This window comes from Bos javanicus, chromosome 5 (assembly GCF_032452875.1).
Source record: "Bos javanicus breed banteng chromosome 5, ARS-OSU_banteng_1.0, whole genome shotgun sequence".
Taxonomy (NCBI): Eukaryota; Metazoa; Chordata; class Mammalia; order Artiodactyla; family Bovidae; genus Bos; species Bos javanicus.
In genome coordinates, this window is record NC_083872.1 from 25,686,517 (window position 1) to 25,703,750 (window position 17,234).

The window sequence follows — 17,234 nt, forward strand, 5'->3', positions numbered from 1 at the left end:
GTTTCTCAATTTCCCAGTCTCTGTCTCTCTCACCCTCAGTCTGTACCTTTTATCCATCCTTACTCAACCACCAGAACAAGGCACACTCTGTTCACAGTCAGTGCCCAGGATCCACTCTGGCCACTTTAGGGTCATGCTTTAGATCATGTTTCCTGCCCACTGGACCTGCTTGACCTTGGTTATCTGCTTTGCTTTTTGAAACTCCTTAAGAGTGTTTACTGGATTGACTTCTCAGGATATGCTCACTTCTGCTTGCTCTGGGGAGGTTACGCTGCCTCAACTCTGTTCACAAGGACCCAAACCCTGGCAGCAGCTGAGCCACTCATGGTGGGAACAGCTGGTTTGGACATTTGGTTTGGGCCTTTTGTCTATTAATAATCCCCTGCCTTTGCCGCTTCTAACCTGGTATTTAGTCTTGAACCTGTGAGCCTGTTTCTCAAGTCACAGACTCCTGGCTTTGGTCCCGTGTTTAACACCTAGATCTCATCTAACTCTGCAGGTCTCAGGCTTCTTTAGTTAGGTCTGACCTTTTGGGAACCCTGTATAATGGGATATATGTTGTGTCTCCAGTATGACATGATTGTAGGTGTGCATGTGCGCTCAGTTGCTCAGTCATGTCTGACTCTGCGACCCCGTGGATTGGAGCCTCTCAGGCTCCTCTGTCCATGGGATTTTTCAGGCAAGAATACCGGAGTGGGTTGCCAGTTCCTCCTCATGGAATCTTCCTGACCCAGGGATCGAACCTGCATCTCCTGCATTGCAGGTGGATTTTTTTTTTACCACTGAGCCACCTGGAATACAAAAACTTAATATCTACTATTCTCTTGATTAGCATTCAAAAATACTATTAAACCAAACTCTTATCATATGTTTAAATCCGAATGCCTTTTTCTAATGTTTAACATAAAAACCATAGAGATTTATTCCTAACATACAGAACATTTGAAAAGTCTAAATAATGGGTTAAAAAATAACAGGAGACAGAAGTTACATGTGAATTTCCTGTCGTGCTAAATTATTACAAACATTTGCCTGCTTGGTTCAGAATTTATTAATTCATCTCTTGTCTTTCCAGCTGCAGCAAGAACCTTCCAGAGAACCATGTTTATAGCTGTAGTCATTCATGATCTTAACAATAAGGATCAGTGATCCTCTTCAGTAAATGACAGGTCAGAGGGTATTAATAACATAAATGGGCTCTGAAGTTGGCATCCACGAGGAGTTCAGAGATTAGTGGGTATGAATGGTTTAATGAAAGTTGATATATCACAGAATACTTCAAGTCTAGCTGGTGGTATAAGACTCCATCTAGGGATTAAGCTCATCAGGAGTAGGAAAATGGTTCATTTAGGTTTGCCACGATTGAATGAATCTATAAAGTATAGGCTTCTGTGTTCTTCTAGCATGAAAAAAATTAATTTTGAAACTATATATGAATCTACTTATAAAGTAAACTGAGACTATTCTTTTGAGTGTCAACGCGATTTCTAATTTCCCATTGAAAAAGGGGAAAAAGTCATGAGTGGAAAAGCAGTATCTACCTCTTTATACTGAAGATTTGAAGCACTTGACTTTTCCCGTGGAAGTCCTTTCCTTAGTGCAGTTAGCCATAAGGGGGTGCTCTGGGATAATACTGTTCAGCAAAGCCTCGTCTTTTCTACTTGGTTACCTGAAGAAAAATAAATGTGTAGGTTTGTGAGAAAGCATCAGTGAGATCTAGACTCACTAACCTTTGAAAGGTGTCAGTTTAAATTAGAACAATGAAAAGATAGTAAAAACTCTGTAAGATAACCAGTGTCATTTTGTGTGTACCCTTGTTTCTTTTTTAAAGAAATAACAATCACAGTAAGCCAAAATTGCACTCAAATTCTACTGGCTTGGGAACTAAAGCCTTATCTTGAGAACTGTTTCCTCTTTTCTTTTCGTTCTTTTTTGTGGTGTTATTTTCACTATGTCTCTGGCCAATGCTGTGGGGACACAGTATAGTCGAAACTACTTTCTTCTGAAGTTCTGTCAGTGTTTCTGTAACCTCTTCTGTTAACTTCTGCGACATTTATTGACCAGTCCTGAGGGTCTGTTCTTGCCTTCCTGAGTGTGGGAGGTGACACAGTGAGGAGGAAACTTGATTCTGTTCTTATAGCCTGGAAGGGAAAATGAGAGGCAATCATAGTAGCTATTCTAAGCACAGAATGCTGTGAAGGACAGCTTACTAGTCAGGGTCACTAGCAGGACTTTCAGGGAGATGGCTACAACATCTGATGGCCAGAACAGAGAATCTTCATTGTTTTGGTCAAAAGAACTCATTAGGTTCTACCACAGGATGTCTGAAGGTGCTGGCTCCTTATGGCCTGAGTGGCAAAGAGCTCTGGATATAGCAGAGGGATAGAGAGAAATGTTATACCTTTTTCTTATAAAAGAGTAATTCTCTCTATATATTCCCTAAACCCATCTCCTCAGGTGTAACTTGGTAAGGCTTCTTTAGTCATCTCTGTATAGAATAGGGAAATGTATATAGAGGCTGAGGGTTTATCTAGTATACCTTGGGAGGTTTTTTTTAAATTGGAGAATAGTTACTTTACAATGTATAGTTTCTGCTGTACAGCCAAATGAATCAGCCACATGTATACATATATTCCCTCTTCCTTGGATTTCTTTTCCATTTAGTTCACCACGGAACATTGAGTAGAGTTCCTTATGCTGTGCAGTCAGTTCTCATTAGTTATCTGTTTTATACATAGTAATGTATATATGCCAATCCAACTTGGGGAATTTTTAGAATAATGTCTATTCATCAGTCTTTAGTGTCCTCTTTGAGCATGGAATTAATTTTTTAAAAAAAGATATATCCATATCAGCATCCATATTTTAAAAATACATTTTTCTTAAATATATGTTGGGTTCCACTTCTGAGATTTGGTTACCTTTATGCTTTTTTTTTTTTTCCCTAGAGGTGATATAGAGAAATGAGGGAAAGAAAGAGTTCTAGGTAAAGGAAAATGTATATAAACTTTTTTCTTCCTTAAAATTTAAAATAGTATTTTCCTTGTTCTTTCCACTTGTGGGGAAAACTCCTAATTTTTTTTAGATTCTTGATTGTAATAGAATATCCTAAGGAAAAGGCTTTCTTTAAGAGTCTAGTATGAGAAACCCTAAGAGGTTATCAAATGTCAAAGAACTAAAACAAAGAGAGAAAATGTTCTCTACGTGTTTTTTTCTTGCTGCTTTGCCATCTGTTTAAGATGTGAAATTTTAAAGTTTTAAGATTTTAAAATAAGCCATAGACCCCACATGGCTGATAGTTTCCTCACACATTTTGTGGACTGGTAAAGCATCAAAAGGGGATGTGCAGTCACTAAACTGACTCCTGACCTGCACACACATTTTTTTCCCCATCAATCATTTTGCACAGGACAGATGCTCTGGGGGCAGCTTTAGACCAAAAGAATGTCCAAGACGTGTGGGTGTGGATTTGGCCAAAGGTTTAGTTACTTGAATGTGGAGCTCAGATACCAGCTTGGTAACAGGCCACATTTTAATGAAAAATGCACATTCAGCATGGCATTGTGTTTTTCAAAGAGGTAATTCCCAGCCATGGAGAACACAAGGGAGAAACAGGGGAATCATGTGGAGCTGCTTTAAAACAGAGTTCTTGTGTATTCTGGATGGTGAGGCAGGGCTCACTAGTAGCCCTTGGAAAATTAGATGATGGAATTTTGCTAAGCATGATTGAGTTTTTTTGATCATCAGTCATAATTCTCCAAAAAGAAAAAAACCTGTATGATTGAATAAAGGAAAGACTTCAAAATTATAGTTGACTGTACTAGAAAAAAACTTTCTAAGAGGGGTATTCACATGCTAAGAACTATGAATAAGCAGAAAAACAAAATTGTCCTTGTTCTATTTTTTAAAAAAAGAAAAGAATAGTGAAGAAAATAAAGTGACCAAAAAATCTTTACTTTTACATAAAAAGTGAAATATAAAAGTCTCTTAGAAAGAGTTCTGTTTCCTCTCAAGAAGTGTGTATGTGTTTTAAACCATTTGTGATCATCTAAGTACATAAGTGGCTTCCCAGATGGCTCTGGTGATAAAGAACCCACCTGCCAATGCAGGAGACGTAAGAGATGCAGGTTCAATCCCTGGGTTGGGCAGATACCCTGGAGGAGGAAATGGCAGTTCACTCTAGTATTCTTGTCTGGAGAATCCCATGGACAGAGGAACCTGGAGGACTATAGTCCATGGGGTCTCAAAGAGTCAGACATGACTGAAGCGACTTAGTGCACACACACACATAAGTGTATAAGCAACATAATTGAGGTTATTTTTTAAGAATGAGAGAAATGTAGAAATAGTAGACTCAGTCACTTTAAAAATTTTTATCTATTTATTTATTTATTTTAGCCCCACCATGTGGCATATGGGATCTTACTTCTCTGTCCAGGGATTGAATCTGTGTCCTCTGCAGTGGAAGCACGGAGTCTTAACCACTGGACCTCCAGGGATGTCCCAGTCACTTATTAAATAGGAACAAAATGCTATTTGATAGTGTTAAGAAATAAGCATTTAATTTTATTATTATGGCTAGTTATACATGGCATTACAAACAGCAGTGGAAAATGGCTTGAAAAAAGGAAACGTATTAAGGAAGGTATTATATGTGAAGTAAAGAAGGTGAGAGTTTTAGGCTGCTAGTCAGTTTTATGATCACCTCCTTCCTTCAGAAGAGCTAGGGTGCTCAGGGAATATGACATTAAGACATAAAGGAAGAATGAAGGAATCTTAGTGTTGTTTCATCTGAAGAAGGCAAGACTAGAAGGGTCAAGAGGGTGAAGAAGGATCAGGCTTCTTCTGGAAGGACCCTCCAAGTTGAATTTTGTTTAGTGAATGAAAAAAAACATCGTATTTTGGTTTAGTAGTGAGCTCTTCAAATAGTTGGCTATTGGGCAGTACGTTGTAGAGAAGATTTTAATATAAAGATGCCATACTGATAGGATAAAGCTTATGAGATAGAGATTTAGCCTCAATTATGCCAGAATCTTGACAGAAAAAACCCTCAAAACTCAATTATTTGCAAAGATTGTGAAAATAAGTAAGCAAGAATTTTTTTTTCTGTTTGTACTCCCTTGTCTTTCTTTTTTTTTTTAATTTTATTTTATTTTTAAACTTTACATAATTGTATTAGTTTTGCCAAATATCAAAATGAATCCATCACAGGTATACATATGCTCCCCATCCTGAACCCTCCTCCCTCCTCCCTCCCCATACCATCCCTCTGGGTTGTCCCAGTGCACTAGCCCCAAGCATCCAGTATCGTGCATCGAACCTGGACTGGCATCTTGTTTCATACATGATATTTTACATGTTTCAATGCCATTCTCCCAAATCTTCGCACCCTCTCCCTCTCCCACAGAGTCCATAAGACTGTTCCATACATCAGTGTCTCTTTTGCTGTCTCATACACAGGGTTATTGTTATCATCTTTCTAAATTCCATATATATGCGTTAGTATACTGTATTGGTGTTTTTCCTTCTGGCTTACTTCACTCTGTATAATAGGCTCCAGTTTCATCCACCTCATTAGAACTGATTCAAATGAATTCTTTTTAATGGCTGAGTAATACTCCATTGTGTATATGTACCACAGCTTTCTTATCCATTCATCTGCTGATGGACATCTAGGTTGCTTCCATGTCCTGGCTATTATAAACAGTGCTGAGATGAACATTGGGGTACACGTGTCTCTTTCCCTTCTGGTTTCCTCAGTGTGTATGCCCAGCAGTGGGATTGCTGGATCATAAGGCAGTTCTATTTCCAGTTTTTTAAGGAATCTCCACACTGTTCTCCATAGTGGCTGTACTAGTTTGCATTCCCACCAACAGTGTAAGAGGGTTCCCTTTTCTCCACACCCTCTCCAACATTTATTATTTGTAGACTTTTGGATCGCAGCCATTCTGACTGGAGTAAGCAAGAATTAAACATGCATAATCTTTAGGTATAAAACAAATGTGTTTTTTTAAGCTCAATGCAATTTTTCAAAAAATATTCATTTTATGTATTTATTTGGCTGCAGCGAGTCCCACTTGTGGCATGCAGGATCTTCTACTCTTCATTGTGGCATGTGGGATCTTTTAGTTGCAGCATTTGGGATCTAGCTCCCTGACCAGGATCAAACCCGGGCCCCCTGCATTGGGAGCACAGAGTTTTAGTCCACTGGACTACCAGGAAAGTCCCAAAACAAATGTTATAAAATATTTTATTTACTTCTCAAGTGTTTGTTGAGTTGAATTAGGTTAAATGTTATAAGCCCATAAATATTTTATCCATTTTTTCATTCTAAATATAGTTGAGCCTATTTTCTATACTATAAAATAGGCATGTTAGATCTCAGTTTTAGGTAGGAAATCTTATTTCCATATTTAGCCTCTCTTAAATGATTACAAGTAACAATATAAAGAAAACTCTTTTGAGTTTTAACAACTATTGTAATAAGTTGAACCCCTTCTTGTTACCTACTCTGTAAGATGGAAACAGATGTCAAGGTCTAGAGGTTTCCTACACTTGGATTAAAAGAAAAACAACTCAGAAGAAAAACAACTTACTTCTTGTTCTAGAACGTCAGTGTTGGAACAATTGAGTATCTCTATGGGAAAAAAATTGACTTCTACCTCACACCTAGACAAAAATCAATACCAAGTAGATTTATGACTGAAATATGAAAGTCAAAACTATAAAGGTATCAGGAGAAATATAGGAGAATACCTTAAGCTTTAAATGAAGTGAAAGTCGTTCAGTCATGTCCAGCTGTTAGTGACCCCATGGACTGCAGGATGCCAGGCTTCCCTGTCCATCACCGATGGAGCTCCTGGAGCTTGCTCAAACTCAGGTCCATTGAGTCAGTGATGCCATCCAACTATCTCATCCTCGGTCGTCCCTTTCTCCTCTTGCCTTCAATTTTCCCAGCATCAGGGTCTTTTCCAGTGAGTCAGTTCTTCGCATCAGGTGGCCAAAGTATTAGAACTTCAGCTTCAGCATGAGTCCTGAATTCTCCAGGCCAGAATACTGGAGTGGGTAGCCGTTCCCTTTTCCAGGGCATCTTCCCAACCAGGGATCGAACCCAGGCCTCCTGCTTTGCAGGTGGATTCTTTACCAGCTGAGCTACCAGGGAAGCCCCCAAATGACATTAAACAAGCAGCAAAAGTCACTAAACATAATGGAAAAATGGACTACATTAAACTTTGTCAAAAGAAAACTTAAAAAGACAGAAAAGACACCACACAGAATGGAAGATTTTTGCAACCTGTAGGACCAGTCAAGTATTTATTAGTACCCAGAATAAAGAACTCCTTTAAAAAAAAAAAAAAGACAAGCCTATAGAAAAAGACCAAAACATGTAACGGACATTTCATCATTTCACAATAAAGGATATCCAGATGGCTGGTGAAATTTATGAAAAAGGTTAGCAACCTTCTTTCTAACCAGGGCTGTGTAGATTAGTGGGATACCTTTACACACCCAGCAGAGTTGCAAAAATTAGTACATCTGACAATATCAGGGGTTGGCCAGGATAAGAAGTAGCTGGAGCTCTCATAGATTTCTAGTGGCAGTGTAAATGGGCACAACTGCTTTGGAAATTAATAGTGTGCATCATCAGGTAAGGATACTCATGTCCTATGACATAAGAATTCCAGTCTGAGAAATATACTGTGTGCTTACGTTCATCACAGTTCATGTTTAACAATTTTCATAGCAGCTTTGTCCCCAGTAGTCCCCAAATTGAAACGTCATAAATGTCTATTAGCTGTACAATGGAGAAATAAAAGGATATTTTAAAATGGAAAATTAGGCAGAAATGAAAATGAACAAATAGAGCTATAAGCAACAACGTGGAGCAAAAGAGAATATATGTAGTATGATTCAACTTCTATAAAATTCAAAAATAGCAAAGTAAATTGTATTGTTAAAGGATACATATATGGGTGGTGAAACTAAAGGAAGAAAGGACATGACTATGATAAAAAATAAAGATAATGGTTAACTCTAGGGGGATGGGAGAGTAACAGAAGATCCATTCTCTAGAGTTAGCAAGTATAGATAATTTCTAGAAGGAACAAGGTATAGAAAGTTTATGAATTGAAAAGAAATTGTGTCTAAGAGAAGAGCTATCTATAATAAGGTATCATCTAGAGTTATCAGATCAAAATTCTGAAATATCTTAGAAAATAAATTCACATCCAAACCTATCTTAAGTTACTATGGGCTTATTTTACCTGAAATGTTTTGAGAGTAGATTATTGGTAAAATTGTAGAATAGGCCAAAAATTTTCTTTGGCTCTTTGGCCAGCTCCTTTCATCTCATTTCTAAGTTATTTAATGAAGATGATAACTGCTCTCTTGACTTAAGGGATTAACTCTCCCAGGAATTTGTATTTTAAGAGATTTTTTTTCCTAGAAGACTGAAAGGTTTTAAAGACTTCTAATAAAATCTCAGATAGTGGAATTTAAGCAACTTTAAAAAAAAATATGGAGCAATTTTTCACAACTGGACTCACTTTTAAGGTTTTATGAGTAACAGTCAGCCTCTGCTTGCAGAAGACCCACCAAAGAAGAGAGCCCTGTGCAGTTGGTTTCTTTTGAAATTGGCAAAGATTTAAAGCACTTTACCTGAAGTTTTTGCTCTATAAGAGGTGAAATCTCTACTAACTCAATGATTTGTAAATAGAGATAATGCATTTTGGTTGTTCATGTATGAGATGGCTTTAGTTTTAGTTCAGTGAAATGAAATATAACCAGCCACCAAAGTATGAAACTTATATATCCTTCATAAAAGAAACTGAAAAATTATACTCCTGGCTACAGTGGAATGAATCTTTTTGATTTATAAAGTATAAATGATTAAGATCACTAATTTGGCAAAGTTATAAAAGATACATTGTTATGCATTAGTATAAGACTTCTATTGAATATAAAACCCATTCTTTAAATAATTATCCCCAAGACTTGATCATCTCATGAGATAGAAGCAATCATCGGAGAGTGCTAAATACCTAACTGATTGAGTAGGTAATTTGTGGAGCTGTACTTGCAATGAACAGAAGAATTTAAATAAGTTGGACTATATTCTAACTGTTGAATACCCCAAATTTGTTGAGTGGCAATAATTGCTAATCCACCTCAAAATTGTAGGTAAAAATACACCTGTATTGGTTTAAATGTTAACTCAATAATATAAACAGTAAAGTACAGTTGACCCACGAACAGCAATGGGTTTGAACTGCGCGGGTCCACTTATCTGTGGATTTTTTTCAATAGTGTTAATAATATAATATTACATGACTGAAGATTAGTTGACGCCAGGGTTGCTGAACCAGGGATACAGAGAAACTCAGAATATTGAGGGCTTATTATAATTTATATGTGGCTTTTCTAGTGCTCGGAGAGTGTGATGTTGAAGCATCTACACACACTAACGCACACACAGTCTCTTGATAATTTCATTAGTTTCCATTCTGAGTGGTCAGGGATACCTGTAATAGATTTCAAAGTGGTTAAGTATCCTAATGCATCCTTGTGTGTTTCAGAGTAGCCAATCTAGTTGTCATGGTTGATAATTTATTTTATACTTCTTTTATTTTCTATGAAAATCTCACAGGTGCACAAGGATATGTATATTCTCCCCCAGAACATTTTTTTTAATTTAATTTTTATCTTAGAGTGTAGTTGATTTACAATGTTGTGTTAGTTTCAGGTGTACAATGAAGTGATTCAGTTACACATAAATTTATTCTTTTTCAGATTCTTTTCCCATATAGCTTATTGCAGAATATTGAGTAGAGTTCCCCGTGCTATACAGTAAGTCCTTATTGATTATTTTATACATAGAATATCTGTTAACCCCAAGCTCGTAATTTATCCTTCCCCCACCCTTTCCCCTTTGGTAACCATAAGTTTGTTTTCTATGTCAGTGAATCTCTTTCTGTTTTGTAAATAAGTTCATTAGTATCATTTTTTTAGATTCCACAGAAAAATAATATCATATGGTATTTGCATGTCTTTACACTAACAATGAAAGATCAGAAAGAAATTCCATTTACCATTGCATAAAAAAGAGTAAAATACCTGACTTCCTTGGTAGTCCAGTGGTTAAGAATCCACCTGCCACTGCAGGGGCATGGGTTTGATTCTGGTCTGGGAAGATTCCACACGCCACATGGCAACAAACCCCAGTGCTACAACTACTGAAGCTCACACACTCTAGACCCATGCGCTGCAACAGGAGAAGCCACTGCGATGAGAAACCTGTGCCCCGTAACTAGTGAGCAGCCCCTGCTCACCAAACTAGAGAAAGCCTGCGCATAGCAACAAAGGCCTAGTGCAGCCAAAAAAGAAAAGAATAAACTGCCTAGGAATACGGAGAAGGCAATGGCACCCCACTCCAGTACTCTTGCCTGGAAAATCCCATGGCCGGAGGGCCTGGTGGGCTGTAGTCCATGGGGTCGCTAAGAGTCGGACACGACTGATCGACTTCACTTTCACTTTCACTTTCACTTTCACCTAGGAATAAACCTACCTAAGGAGGCCAAAAACCTGTACTTTGAAAACTATAAGATGCTGATAAAAGAAATTGAAGATGACACAAACAGATGAAAGGATACACCATGTTCTTGGATTGGAAGAATCAATATTGTAAAAATGACAGTACTACTTAAGGTAATCTATAGATTCAATGCAGTTCCTATTAAATTCCCTGGAACATTTTAAAGGGAAAAAAATTGAAGACAAACTAAAAGCTCATTATGGTGGGATGGCTGTATTATGGTATGGTGATAAAATGGGATACAATGATAAAATGAAAGAGCTAGATTTATAGTGTAAATGTAAAAGGATTCCTGCTCCTGCGACATTACCTTCTTCCAGCCTGGCCTCATCAGGAGTTGCCTACAATCAGTTGAAGGGGAAGAGAAATCTAAGGCCTGGTTTATAGATGATTCTGTGGAACATGCAGGCACTGCTTGAAAATGGACAGCTATAGTACTACAAACCCTTTCTGGGACATCCCCTGAAGGATGGTGGTAAAAGGAAATCCTCCCAGTGGGCAGAATATCAAGCAGCACACCTGCTTGCTCAGGTTTTTTTTTTTTTAATTGAAGGATAATTGCTTTACAGAATTTTGTTGTTTTCTATCAAACCTCAGCATGAATCAGCCATAGGTATACATATATCCTCTCCCTTTTGAACCTCCTTCCCATCTCCCTCCTCATCCCACCTGTCTAGGTTGATACAGAGCCCGTTTGAGTTTCCTGAGCCATACAGAAAATTCCCATTGGCTATCTATTTTACCTATGGTAATGTAAGTTTCCATATTACTCTTTCCATACAACTCACCCTCTCCTCCCCTCTCCCCATGTCCATAAGTGTATTCTCTATGTCTGTTTCTCCATTGCTCCCTGTAAATAAATTCTTCAGTACCATTTTCCTGGATTCCATATAAATGGGTTAGAATATGGTATTTATCTTTCTCTTTCTGACTCACTTCACTCTGTATAATAGATTCTATGTTCATCCACCTCATTAGAACTGACTCAAATGCATTCCTTTTTATGGCTGAGTAATATTCCATTGTGTATATGTACCACAACTTCTTTATCCATTCATCTGTCAATGGACATCTAGGTTGCTTTCATGTTCTAGCTATTTAAATAGTGCTGCAATGAATAATGGGATACATGTGTCTCTTTCAATTTTGGTTTCCTCAGGGTATATGCCTAGAAGTGGGATTGCTGGGTCATATGGTGGTTCTATTCCTAGTTTTTTAAGGAATCTCCATACTGTCTTCCATAGTGGCTGTATCAATTTACATTCCCACCAACAGTGCAAGAGGATTCACTCATTTTTCTTGGAAGGAAAAATGACCAGATATGTGATTATAAACTAATTCATGGCCTGTGGCCAATTGTTTGGCTGGATGGTCAGAGATTTGGAAGGAGTATGACTGGAAAACTGGTAACAAATTTGGGAAAGAAATATATGGATAGATCTCTCTGAATGAGTGAAAAATGTGAACTTATTTGTATCTTAGTTTTAAATGGAAGAATGCTTTTTCCAGGAGACACAAAATGGACTGTAAGTTAAGACTGTTACCTGGCTACCTTGGGCTCCTCATACCTCTAAATGGACAAAGAAGAGAGTTACTATGTTGGCTGGGGTGATTGATCTTAATAACCAAGGGGAAACTGGGCTACTGCTTCACAGTGCGGTTAAGAAAGGGTATGTCTGGAATGCGGAAGATCTCTTAAGGTGTCTCTTATTATTACCACACCCTGTGTTCAAAGTCGATGGAAAGTTACTGTTGGGGTTTTTCTCCCTGGGACTTGGAAACGACGAACCTGAAAGAATGACAGTCAGACAGTCTCTTGCAAGGACTGACAAGTTTATTTCTGCAGTCAAGCTTTTTTATAGAAGCAGGAACAAAGAGCTTAAAGTATATGGCCAGCAGAGCGCATGCGGAGTTAACACATAATCAGTAAAAACATTTCAAGGACAGCGTGCTCTAAATGACTCATGGGCTTATCCCACAACCCGCTCTCACAAGTAACATCCCTATTTATTATTAACTCTTGGCGCCAAGCATAACTAAAGGCAGGAGATGTTTTTCTGTCCACAGTGCAAAGCCGAGTACTTCTGGCCCTTCACCATTTTCCCAAGGACTTTCTCCTTTTACAGCTGTTTTGCACTACGCTTCCCAATGGTTACAACAACCCAGTTCAGACAGGACTAGTAATGACCCAGACCTTTTATGAATGAGTTTGAGTTGTCTACATGGTAAAGAACCACAACCAGTTGAGGTGGTTACGGAGGAAAAGGGGAAATACAGAATAGGGAGTGAAAGAATGTATTCTAAATACCAGCTGTGACACATGGACAGTAGTAATAACAACTGTAATTGTCATGAGTATTTCTTCCTTATTTTGTTATGAATATCTCTTTGTGTGTATTCTTAGCAAGTATCTTTGTTTTCTTCTCTCTTTTATCCTCTTATATAACGTAAGATGTATTGTTTTTTACATTATAATATTTAAGTTGCATGGTATCAAGAAGAGTGAACACCACCCAAGAACTTTGCATCTTCTTTTGGAGAAAGATTTAGTACTTTTTCAGTTGAACAAAGGATACTTGTACCATATTGTGTGGAAGTATAACCTTAGTGTTATGGACAGAATGTTTGTGTCCCTCCAAAATTAATAAATTGAAACCTCACCCATCAGTGTGATAATATTAAGAGGTAGGATTCTTGGGATTAGGATTAGATGGGGTCAGGATGATAAAGCTCTCAGGAATGGGATTATGGTTCTTTTGATTTGCAAGAGAACTTCTATCCATTTCTGCTTTCTGCCATGTGAGGATACAAGAAATCAGTGGTCAGTAACTGGAAGAATAGCTAAAAGAGCAGTCTCACCAGAACTTGACCATGCTGGTGCCCAGACCTCAGACTTCCAAACTTTAGAACTGTGGGAAATACATTTCTGTTGTTTATGAGCCTCCCAGTCTATGGTACTTTGCTATAATAGCCTGAACTAAGACACTTGTTATTATCTTTATTTAGGTATGAAGTATGGTTTAAAGAGTGCCAAATTGACAAGGGGTATACTTGTGATGATACATTTCATGTATCAACTTAGCTAGTCTGTGGTGCCCAGATGTTTCATTTAAGTGTCAGTTTAGATGTTGTTGTGAAGGCACCCCACTCCAGTACTCTTGCCTGGAAAATCCCATGGATGGAGGAGCCTGGAAGGCTGCAATCCATGGGGTCACTGAGGGTCGGACACGACTGAGCGACTTCACTTTCACTTTTCACTTTCATGCATTGGAGAAGGAAATGGCAACCCACTCCAGTGTTCTTGCCTGGAGAATCCCAGGGACGGGGGAGCCTGGTGGGCTGCCGTCTATGGGGTCGCACAGAGTCGGACACAACTGAAGTGACTTAGCAGCAGCAGCATTTAAATCAGTATTTTGAATAGAGCAGATTATCTTCTATAATGTGAGTTGCTGAGCAGCACATAGAGTAAATTCCATTTTTATTAAAAATTCTTATTCAAACACTTATAAATTAGTGGTCATGGAAAAAAGTTCTAGAAATAACGCATATCAAACCAACAGCAATTACCTCTGGGGAATGGGACAGGTGTTCAGGTAAGGAAAGAGGTGGATCATTCCTTTTCAGTCTTATAAAATTTCTGTAATTGAAATTTACCCAATCAGAATATATTTCTTACATTTTTATTTTATTCCAGAAGAAGATTCTACTTTCTTTCTGTAGATTTTATTTTAGTTAAGAGGACCAGTTATCGGACTGACAGATCTTGTTCCTCAGCATCACCTACAACTATATGCTGGGACTCGTGCTAAGTGTGTCACAGCACAGCTGCACCATGACCATCTCCCTCCAGCTTGCTGGCTGTACAAGTGTGTGGAATAAGACTAAGAATAATGCAACTTGTTTGAGATTCCTTTTTTTCCCCCAGTAACTACATTTAGTAAGATAGATTATTAAAGATGTGAGATATTTTGTGTGAGTAAAAATGGTATTTTTTGGTAGTGTACTTGCAGTGTTGCAAGTTGGGCTTCCCAGGCAGCAGATTCTGAGACACAGCTCAGCATGCAGGATGTTTATTAAGCAGTGCCCTTGGGATTAAAACTTGTCAAAACATGGGGAAGGAAGCAGAGGGATAAATCCAGCTGTGTACACCAACCACAGTCTTAGCTGACCCCACAAAGAGCTCAGTAGCTAGTCATGGCCATTTGGGGTTGTCCTAAGTTGGCCCTTGGTAGCTAAGTCTTTATACTCCTATATCAGCCAGCCATTGTATAGGCGCCACGCTGGAAGGGGAATGGTTTTAGGCAAAGCTCTTTGCTTCTGAGGCAATCCTGGAATGGGCTGACAGCAGAAGCCTGACTGAGGTAATTCCTGAAAGGTATTAACATGGGCAAGACTGTCTGCCAACAGTACTCCTAGCTGGGGCAACAAGTTCATCAAGAAGAAGAATCTGGGTGGCACAGCACAATGCCCTCTTCTTATTCTTGGGATCAACTTCTCAAAACCATTTATGTGTCTTTTTTGTATGTAATTGTATTACATAATCATATCAGTATGGTAATTCAATAAGATAAGTCATGTGAAATAGTTATGATGCTTCTTAAGTGCTTTCATTATCATAATTATTAATACCATTGTTATTATTCTCATCTAGGTGGCAGATGTCTTGGAAAAAAAGTGTTGTTTCCCAGGCTGTGCTTTTAAGCATGGAGAAGAGCTGGTACAAGTGGAAAGGAAAATTATAACATTTCTGTTGAGCATACCTTATATTAAGTTTATCCTGAAAAAGTTTCAAATTTTAAGTTGTTTTCCTGTGGTATGAATGCTAATCCCTTTCATGTGACAAAGGGAGTGCTATTCTTCCCTTTTGATTTTATAAGATGTAATTCAGTGTCATTCAATGATTCCTAAGAAATTTTCTTTCCTGGTTTATTAAGAAAAAAGTTAGGCCCAGATTGTAAAGTCATTTCTTACACCTATGTAATCCCATCATAAATCACAGCAATAAATGAAAAGTTGGCTTATGCTCTAGGAAAAAAGAGTCATGTGAGACTATTGGTTAATGCCACTGACTTTTGGTTTTGTACATTTGACTACTGTGCTGATGAAAAGTATCTGTTAACCAGGGGGAAAAAAAGAAGCTAACACTTACTGAGTACACTTCTAGATATTTTACCTGCATTATTTCCTATAATATATCAGTCTTCTGTGGTAGATACTGTTATTATCTCTTTTACAGATAATGAAACTGAGGTTTGATTAAGGTCAAACATCTAGTCAGGGGGCAGCAAAGGAATTAGGACCCAGGATATTTGGACACCTTTTTTTGGTGTTAGTTCTAGAAGGTTTTATAGGCCTTTATAGAACCATTCAGCTTCTTTGGCATTAGTGGTTGGGGCATAGACTTGGATTACTGTGATATTGAATGGTTTGCCTTGGAAACAAACTGAGATCATTCTGTCGTTTTTGAGATTGCACCCAAGTACTGTATTTTGGACTCTTTTGTTGACTATGATGGCTACTCTATTTCTTCTGAGGGATTCTTGCCCACAGTAGTAACTATAATGGTTATCTGAATTAAATTTGTCCATTTCCCCTCCTTTTAACTTAGTGATTCCTAAAATGTCAATGTTTACTCTTGCCATATCCTGTTTGACCACTTCCAATTTACCTTGATTCATCGGCCTAACATTCCAGTTTCCTATGTAATACTGTTCTTTACAGTGTTGGACTTTACTTTCACCACCAGACACATTCACAACTGGGCGTTGTTTCTGCTTTGACTCAGCCTTTTCATTCTTTCTGGGGCTATTTCTCTGCTCTTCTCCGGTAGCATATTGGGGACCTACTGGCCTGGGGAATTCATCTTTCAGTGTTCTACCTTTTTGCCTTTTCATACTGTTCATGGGATTCTCAAGGCAAGATTGCTGAAGTGGTTTGCCATTCCCTTCTCCAGTGGACCACATTTTGTCAGAACTCTCCACCATGGCCTGTCCGTCTTTGGTGGCCCTACACAGCATAGCTCATGCTTTCATTGAGTTAGACAAGGCTGTGATCCATATGATCATTTTGGTTACTTTTCTATGATTGTGATTTTCATTCTGTCTGCCCTCAGATGAATAAGGGTAAGTAAGAGGCTTGTATCTTCCTTGGTGGCTTAGAGGTTAAAGTGTCTGCCTCCAATGCTGGAGATCCGGGTTCGATCCCTGGATCAGGAAGATTGCCTGGAGAAGGAAATGGTAACCCACTCCAGTATTCTTGCTTGGAGAATCCCAAGGACAGAGAAGCTACAGTCCTACAGCCTACAGAGGCTACAGTCCACGGGGTCGCAGAGAGTCGGACATGAATGAGCAACTTGTGGAAGATTCCTGATGGGAGAGGCTGTTTGTGGGGAAAGCTGAAGTTGAACAGTTCTGTGAAGACCCACCCAGAAGACCTTCTAGAGCCAACATCAAAAGAAGATGTCATAGGGGACTGGAATGCAAAAGTAGGAAGTCAGGAGATACCTGGAATAACAAGTAAATTTGGCCTTGGAGTACAAAATGAAGCAGGACAAAAGCTAACAGAGTTTTGCCAAGAAAACACACTGATCATAAAAAACACCCTCTTCCAACAACACAAGAGATGACTCTACACATGGACATCA

General features: G+C 38.4%; 1 long non-coding RNA gene across 1 annotated transcript in view; it reads left to right on the plus strand.

Moving 5' to 3' along the window:
- The window catches only part of LOC133247252 (uncharacterized), a 47,211-nt gene extending 31,582 nt beyond the window's left edge, over window positions 1-15,629 (plus strand). The window contains exons 2-4 of the long non-coding RNA XR_009736342.1: window positions 9,790-9,846; window positions 10,553-10,704; window positions 15,243-15,629. This is a non-coding gene — a long non-coding RNA (uncharacterized LOC133247252). The remainder of the gene's footprint in view (window positions 1-9,789; window positions 9,847-10,552; window positions 10,705-15,242) is intronic.
- Window positions 15,630-17,234: the final 1,605 nt, after the last annotated feature.